A 9,580-nucleotide genomic window follows, 5' to 3' on the forward strand; every position below is an offset into this window, starting at 1 on the left:
CATTGCTCCTCCTGATTGAGGATCTTCCGGCAGCGCCTGTATTGGCTGCCACTGTGGCCTCCATCTGCCCAGGATCGCACCATCAGCCGTGTGCTCAACTGGGTGTGGAGGGGGTGGCCACAAGGGCCTTTTGCATCGGAGTTCCAGCCCTTTGCAACCAGACAACATGAACTCTCAGCTCATTGCGGCTGTCTGCTGTGGGGAGACCGCGTTGTGATTCCCCAAAGACTCCGTCAACGCGTCCTGGAGGCTCTGCACGTTGGCCACCCGGGAATTGTCAAAATGAAGGCGTTGGCTCGGTGTTACGTCTGGTGGCCTAACATGGACGATGCCATCACTGCCTGGGTGTCCGCCAGTCAAGCGTGCCAAGAATCGAGGCCTGCACCACCAGCAGCTAAGGAACACACCTGGGAGACGCCAAAGACACCCTGGTCGAGGGTGCACATCGATCTGGCTGGCCCCTCTCATGGCCGGACCTTTATGGTAGTGGTGGACACCTATTCCAAATGGCTGGAGTTGGCCCTGATGCCCTCCACCACTACCAAGGCCATCATCCAGGTGCTGCGAGGCCTCTTTGCGACGCATGGGTGTCCTGATGTCCTTGTCTCCGACAACGAACCACGGTTCATGTCAGGTACTTTTGAGCGGTATCTTTTGGGACTGGGCATCCGCCATGCCCTAACGGCACCCTTTCATCCATCCAGCAACGGGCAAGCAGAGAGAATGGTGTGCTCGGCAAAAGAGGCACTAGCGCGCCTGGACCGGGGAGACTGGCAAGAGCGGGTCACCGAATACTTGTTCGTACAACACATCACCCCTCATGCAGCCACAGGGCGGAGTCCTGCTGAACTGCTTATGGGCCGCCGCCTCAGGTCACCGCTCGACCGGCTGCACCCGGACTTTGCTGTGGCCGAACCCCCAGGCTGTGCCAACGCGCCACGGTCATTTGTTCCAGGAAACCAGGTCTTTGCCCGGAACTATGTGGGGGACATTCCTTGGGTGCCAGCCACAGTAGTGGGAGTCACTGGACCTTGCTCGTACCAGGTGGCACTCGAAGATGGACGCTTGTGGCGACGGCACATAGACCAGCTTAGGCGCAGGGTTGGGGACTTGGACACCACCGTGGTGCCCCCAACTGCACTTGTGGCTCCAGAAGAGACACTTACAGATGGCGAGGCTCCACCTACACCTCCCTCGCAAACTGCCAGCGTGGAGCCGAACCAAGCCACTTCAGAGGGTCTGCCAGACTTACCACAGACTCAGACCACTCCACTTGCGGAGGCTCCACCCACAGCAGCGGATCCAGGGAATTTGGTTTCAACGCCACCTAGGGTCGTACCACAGCCTCAGCAAGAACTGTGTGGCCCTCCGGACTTGGCTACCAGTCCCCGGCGGTCTGGCAGAGTTTCCAAGCGCCCAACTTATTTAAAGGACTATGTTGTTGGACGTGTATCACTGTTGGTCTAAGTATGGGAAATGTAACCGATATGCTTTTGTGCCTAATTGAACCATTACGTGGAGTGCTGTTTATAAGGAAACCATTACGATTGTAACTAACGCCTTATCTCGGTGGGGAGGGGTGTTATGTAGTGAAGTTCACCCTGGGCCAGCAGGGGGATACTGTAGATAGTTTTCACTCAGGTCTGTAGATAGTTTCACTCAGGTCCACGTCAGTTATTTTAGGCGGGAAATTCTGGGTTGTTGTTGCTACAATGTTGACAGCCTATAAAAGCAGGCCGGCTGAGCTGTTTACTGTTCAGTTTTCTGTTCCAGCTTACAAAATAAAAATCTGCTTTGGAGAAATCGCTGTGTCGTCTGCCATGTCTACCCACTATTCTATAAGTCCAATCATGTTTTCACTCCCACCCCTAAGTTAATGCCCTGCAGAAACACCCCCCCCACCCCCAGCCCTCCCTCAAGGCACTGCATCCCCCTCAACCCTCCACTGGCACTCTAACCCCCCCCCCCAGTGCAGTGCAGAGCGGGAGACAGCGAAGAAAGCTAAGCTGTCTTCCTTGGTTGAAGGAGGAGGAGCTCAGGCTCGCACGAGACTGCATCCGAGGCTGCACAGAAAGGCTTTTCTTTCTCAGCCTGCGATTGACGAAAATCAGTCCTGCGATCCATGAGTCGGTCACGATCGAGGTGTTGGACATGCCTGTTCTAGAATAAATTCTCTGCTGCCAGCCCCAAAATACACTGATTTGAACATGGCACTCACTCCTTACATTCCATGCACTCCTGAAAACGGGGAACCCAGAATATCAAACTCATGGCAATGGCTTCTTAGGGAAATCATTGTCTTGGTCATTGTTTTATTGAGGATTGGACAGGGAAGATTAGCAGTTTGAGCTAAACACAGGATAATAAAATAATTAAGGTCAAAGCAGTTGGGCAAGCCAGTCCAATGGGCAGAGTAAATATAATAAATGGTTTTTATTATAGTCATAGCAATAAGATGAGTCTATTTTTTCTTTGAGATGCTGAGGCTCAAATAATATTAAGAGTTTGTGGGTGCCAGACTCCCCTAAATTCCTGGATCCATTAGAGCAGGGGTGTCCAACAGGTCGATCACTATCTATGAGTCAATCATAGGCTGCCCCTCATTGATCATGGTCGATTGTGTGATCTCCAGTGATCCCCCCAGCTCAACTCTGATCTCAACAACTCTGGTCAATCCAATGGGTAGATCACTGCCAGTTTATTTATATTGGGAGTAGATTGCAGTCTCTTGGAAGTAGGATACCCCTGCAGTGGAATGTTAAAATTAAATCTTTAATCTATTCTCCTGAGCCCTTGGATCCAATGATTAAACTATAAGACAGGCCAGTTTCTTAAAGAGACAATCGCCTGGCGGTTGAGCCATTAAGCATAGGGGAACTGTCCCTGCAGCTCAGAATTCCTTAGGAGGGTTGGCTGTGATGTGACCCAAAGGGGAAAAAGGTTGCAGGTTGGACATCTGGGGGAAAGGATTAGAGCATGATGGTTGGTTTCTGTCCAGGAATCCAAGGCTGCCCCTATGGCAGGAGCAAGACCTTCTTGGAGGGTTAACATTGTGAACCCCTCCATCATAGGCTCAGGTTGTATATATGTGTCAAAAAGCCATGTACCAAAAAGACGTCACAGTTTCTGCTGGGCCTCATTCCCAAAAGGAAACACAGACCCTGGGACCCCTGGAATCTCATGCTGTTCAGAGATTGGGTTGGTGGGCAGCAGTATTTTGCCAGTGAAGATAGTCATCATGTTACATCTCATGCTAGCACCTTTAATGTGAACTGTGACCCATGATTGGGACCTACTTGTACATTTAATTATAAATTTATTTTAAACTTAGTTGCTTGTCACCCAAAGTCCAAGTCACTTACACTAAATGCACACAAACACAAGCTTGTTTTCTCCAGCACAGTAGGACCCAAACCCTTGGCTTCAACTTACAAGAAAGGAGATTCTGACTAAACATCAGGAAGAACTTTCTGATGGTAAGAGCTGTTCAACATTGGAATGGGCTCCCTCTGAAGTTGTGGACTCTCCTTCCTTGGAGAAACCTCCAAGGAAGAAGATGTTGGATTTAAGATGTTGGATGGCCATTGCCTGCGATGCTTTATCTGAATTTCCTGCATTGCAGGGGGTTGGACTAGATGATCCTTAGGTCCCTTCCAACTCTATTTGATTCCAGGGACAAAAATGTGTGTGTGTGTCACATAATACATTAATATATTGTCTAATATAACACATAGAAAAAACAACACATTCATCATATAAATAATAACAAACAACATTAACATGCATTTATTCATGTAGGTAATGAAGGAAGTTCACCCTCGGTGCTGTCCATCCTTCTGCACATAAACGTCAATAGCCTGGAAGCTACTTCCCTTGTTCCTCCTGGTTGTTGCGCCACAGAGACGTGTCTATGGCATCCACACCTATACTATAGCCATGTGGGATAGCACCTTGGCCCCACCTGTCCATGGGTGTGTGAAGGAGACCCAGAGATGAGCGGTCCTGAGGCTTGTATCCTAACACATGCCCATGCCACCTCAGTCCTAAATCCACCTGCTTTGCAATTGCAGAAGTTTGCAAAAGGGCAAAGTCTTCAGAGAGGACCACTACAAATGTATCACAGATCAAAACATTAGCAATGCGCATCAGTGCAGTGAATCTACATGCTCAGAGGTATGAAAAGTAAATAATTCGCTTGATGCATATAAAATTCTATCTCCTGAACTGCTTAATTAACAACGTATGAGAAATATGCACTTGAGATCTGACTGGGTAATAGATGTCACCTTGTTCAATAGAACTGCTTTGCTACTAGAAAGGCTTAATTTTAAAGAGATTAGTCAGCATTTGTACCAAAGTATCCCTTACTTCCAAAGGCCTGATCTTAATATCTGGGAAGGGCAAAGGATGCCCTCCATTGAGCTGTTAAGCATATCACGGGGTTTATTTGTTATTGATTCTGAAGGTATCATGAAGTTCTTTTGCCAGGGTGCAGAGCCTGACTTGGCAGATGGCATTTATAATGCCTAGAAGACTTTTAAGTTAATTGAACTCTAATTCTTTAGCACTTGCATCTATCTCCCTTTCCCTTCCAATTAAGCACAATTGACACATTTTTATGGTCACCAAGTCCATGCATATTAACTCTAACTAGTGATACAATGGGGTAATCCTCTAATTAAGTTTGTTACAATATTTCCACTAAATAAGTGAATATAAAAATGGGAATAAACTGTTCAAAGTCCAGTTCTTAACACCGAAATGTGCTAGTTCCAGATTTTGGGAGGTCCTTGGGGAAGATGCTCTCCATTGGCTCTCTTCCCTAAGCGACTCCCTCTTTCGCTTCCAGAAGCAGAAGTGTGAAATGGGCCATCGCTTTGTTAGTCAGAAAGTGCTGCATACGGGTGTAATTACATATGATTGTGGGAACACAAGTTGTTGTTGTTGTTTAGTCATGTCCGACCCCATGTTGTTTAGTCGTGTCAGACCCCATGGACCAGAGCACGCCAGGCACTCCTGTCTTCCACTGCCTCCCGCAGTTTGGTCAAACTCATGCTGGTAGCTTCAAGAACACTGTCCAACCATCTCGTCCTCTGTCGTCCCCTTCTCCTTGTGCCCTCCATCTTTCCCAACATCAGGGTCTTTTCCAGGGAGTCTTCTCTTCTCAAGAGGTGGCCAAAGTCTTGGAGCCTGAGCTTCAGGATCTGTCCTTCCAGGGAGCACTCAGGGCTGATTTCCTTCAGAATGGATAGGTTTGATCTTCTTGCAGTCAAGAGCTCTCCAGCACCATAATTCAAAAGCATCAATTCTTTGGCGGTCAGCCTTCTTTATAGTCCAGCTCTCACTTCCATACATCACTACTGGGAAAACCATAGCTTTAACTATAAGGACCTTTGGCGGCAAGGTGATGTCTCTGTTTTTTAAGATGCTGTCTAGGTTTCTCAGGAGGCACATGAGGTGATCAGGCACTCCCGTTTCTTTAAGAACTTGCCATAGTTTGCTGTGATTGAAGAAGAAGAGACGTAGAGTTTCGATTTGATATCTCGCTTTATCACTACCCTAAGGAGTCTCAAAGTGGCTAACATTCTCCTTTCCCTTCCTCCCCCACAACAAACACTCTGTGAGGGGGGCTGAGAGACTTCAAAGAATTGTGACTAGCCCAATGTCACCCAGCAGCTGCATGTGGAGGAGCGGAGACGTGAACCCAGTTCCCCAAATTACGAATCTACCAAAGCTCAAAGGCTTTTGTGTAGTCAATGAAACAGAAGTAGATGTTTTTCTGGAACTCTCTAGCTTTCTCCATAATCCAGCACATGTTTGCAGTTTGGTCTCTGGTTCCAGCTTGCACTTCTGGGACTTCTCGGTCCACATACAGCTTAAGCCTGCCTTGTAGAATTTTAAGCATAACCTTGCTAGCATGTGAAATGAGCACAATTGTGCGGTAGTTGGATCATTCTTTGGCACTGCCCTTCTTTGGGAGAACTTTGTTCCCTCCGCCTCTCTGCCCTGAGCCTCTGCAGCTCAGGAGAGGCTGGAGGGTTAATGGACCCAATTAAGCCAGCCACTAAGGTGCCAAGAGTGACAGAGAAGAAGAAAGATAACATCTAAGAATAACATCTAAGCCGGTATGTTGGAACGGAATGGAAAGGAGGGGGGATAAAACTTTTTTTTTCTACTACAATAATACCTAACAACCCCTCCCCCCGAAGAACCATTTATATTATTTACAGCAAGTGAGATGGGAAAATATAAACTGTGTGGAAATAATAATACTATATAACTAAAGCTTTTGTTTTTTGAAACGTTTGGAAGATAAAAGACTCTCCAAATATTGATATTAAAAAGAAGCAGGATCTCGTTAGCCGCTGGAGAGACACCAAAAAACTTTGGACGGATTCTGAGAAGTGACACATTCTTTAATTGGGATCCACCATTAGGGATAAAAAAGAGTTATTATATCTGTACTTCAAGTCTGATTTGGTAAATCTCCCCTAGAAAGATTTGATGCAACCTGTCTGAGAAAATTAATGAGCAAACGCCCAGATTTTATTTGATCAGAACTGAGTGAAGATGGCGTCTGCCACCAGAGAAGGACCTTTTGATTGATTCGGCATAAACACCAGTGTGTGAAGACATTCTGAAAACAACAGACTTACCAGCTGTAAAAAAAAAGGAGAGTCATACAAACTTCACACAGAAGCACATTATTGTTTATTTCAACTCGCCTGTGGAAACAACTCAGAGGCTATGAAAGAAGGAAGGATAACGGGACTTCCGGTTTGGATCGCAAGCAGTAAGGGAGCGTGGAGAAGCCGCTGAAGGGTTTTCTCCGAGTTACACGGGGTTATTGGGGCAACGCAAAGGCACTGCGACCCCAAAACCTCAAGGGGGGCTCCCTTGAGGGAAATGCTAGCCAGCAGCGTTGGAGTGGTTCCGACGTTCCTCCAGGTTTTTTTCTTTTTTGGAGAGACTCGGGAGCGGCGGGACTGAGAAACGCGAACGGTAAGCTCTGCGGACCCTGTGTGGCGATGCCTCTAGCTCCCACTGGAAAGGCGACAAACCTCCGTAACTTTAAGAACAGCACTCCCTAAAGTTATGTGATTAATTTTGAACTAAAAATAAGAAGCTACAAACTAAGGGGTGCTGGATGTTAAAAGATTGAAGCAAGGAGCCCAACCTGTCTTTTGGGGTTAAAATGGCGCTGGACCCGAAATCGTAAGGTTAAAGCAAGTTAATTACCACCGCCCACTGTAGAAACGGAGAAGGGAAGGTCCTCAGTAGTAACTATACGAGGCAAAGGAAACAAAACAAAATAAAAGTAACAGAAAAGAAAATTCCTTAGAGACTTTGTATCGTTTTTGGCTAAGCACTAAAGAACAGGAGGAGGACGTAGATTGAGAGACTACAAGAAAAGGAATAAGCGGAAGCCAGACTTCGAAATGGAAATGTAAAAGAAGGAGGGGAGAGGAGGAAAAGGGACGGAACAAGCGTAAAGAACGAAACGGCGCTGAAGGGGGAAAACAATAATCCTCACCCTTTGCTTTTCCTGCTTTAAATTTCGGACTGCGTAAATTATAGGGTGAGCAAGCAAATATTTTATCCCCCCCAACCTTAACTTTGGACTTTAATTCCCTCCCCCCCGGAAGAACTTAGATTTTGGCTTCCTCTTTTTATCTTTCTCCCTTACCTCCCATTACTAGCTGGTTGGAGAAGCCTGCATAGCACTGAGTTTCACAGCTTTAGGAATTACTTCTTTTCAGGACAATTACTTTAACCTTAGCTAGCTTAATTTACTGTGAACATTTTGACTAGCTTTTGGAATATATCATATATCTTTAGGTCTGTGGATTTAAACCATTTATGGACTGAGTCTTAAAAGGGGTGGGATTACCCATACACCCCCACCTGACGGACAAGAATTAATACTGGCCTCTTGAACTACTTTTCAATAATACTTTTCCTGTGTAAAACAGCCTAGTAGGAGGCTGAGAAATCTCAAGACTTGGACTTGAAGTAGTTTATTCCACGTTTAATCCTTGGACTGTATCAGAGGTTTTTTTTTCCTTTTTTTTCTTGGAATTATTGGAATCTTTGGGAACTTTTTTTTTCTTAAACCACCAGAAATTGGACTGCTTCGTTGGACCGCCAAAGTTTTGAAGTTTCCAAAATTTCTCTACCTCTTTTTCCCCCTTCCCCTCCCCCCTCTCACTCTCCTTTCTTTATACATGCACACATATCGTTTGAACTTTATTGATCTGGATTAAGTCAACCAAGTGGCTGAAGAATGAACAAAAAGGGAAAATAAATAAATGAACTATCCCTATTTAAAATAAAGTTGAACACAGATTAGACCCATATTTACTCAATCTCCCCCTCTATCTTTCCCCTTTTTTGACCACCCCTTTTCTCCTACCCTCTTCTTTGCATAAGGTTTGTAATACTCTAATGGACTTTAGTATAGGATTTATACCCTCACACTCCTATACTGAATCTAAAGAATCTAATTGAACAATATTTGCATTTGTCAAGAGAAATCTTAAGGTTGGAGGAAACCTGAAGGTCTGAATTTGTAAAATCGCCCTAATTAGCAATACTTTGATTTTATAATTTATATGGAAATTTATGTATATAATTTTTTGATAATTGGAATTTGTTAAGATTGTGCGCCCTTTAAGGGAGAGCATAAACAATTTAAGAAGTTAAATCTGGGTTAAATCTGGGGTGAAAACTAAGGGTAAAGCAGGAGAGGAGTAGAAACGGAAAAATGGCTGGGAAAAATGGAAAAAAGATAGGAGGAACACCATCAGAGAGGAAAACATCCCAACAAGAAGAGATTAAAGACCTAGATATCCTATGGCTGAAAATAAAAGAGGAGTTTAAGCAGAACGAAACCCATTTGGAAAGAAAATTAGGAGAGATGCATGAATTGATTGATAAAAAGATAGAGGGAGCGGTGGGCGAACTGTCAAACAAAATAAAAGACTTAACGGTCCGATCCAAGGCCTTAGAAGACTCAAACAAAAAAACACAAAGAGAGATGAAAGAACAGAGGAAGGAGACAGATAGACTAAGGGAGAATTTCGGAGAATTGAGTAGGAGCCAAGACCAGGTTTTGGATAACTTGGCAATGATGGAAATGAAACAAAAACAGTTAAACCTAAAGTTTAGAGGGGTAGGAGAAGATACTAATGAGAATATTAAAGAAAAAATGATTAAAGAACTGGCGAAATGGCTAGAATGGAAAGAAGAGGAAATTGCACGAACGATAGATAATGCCTTTAGAATAAAAACAAGGTCTAAACAGGCAAAACTGAAAAAGGTTATAGGAGACTGCTTAGTGATATTTAATTCGATAGAAATGAGAAACATAATTTTAAGAGAAAGTTATCAAAGGAAGTTAATAATTGAAGGCAGACCAATAATTATCTTTAAAGAAATACCAACCAGGCTTTTACGCAAAAGAGAAGCTTACAAACAGTTAGTAAATGCTTTGAAAAAGAATGGCATACAACATAGATGGGAATTCCCAGAAGGGATTTCCTTTTTCTACAAAGACAAAAGATTTAAGATTACGGAAAGC

The sequence above is a fragment of the Podarcis gaigeae genome, assembly GCF_964106915.1.
Source record: "Podarcis gaigeae genome assembly, chromosome: 4".
NCBI classification, from domain to species: Eukaryota; Metazoa; Chordata; class Lepidosauria; order Squamata; family Lacertidae; genus Podarcis; species Podarcis gaigeae.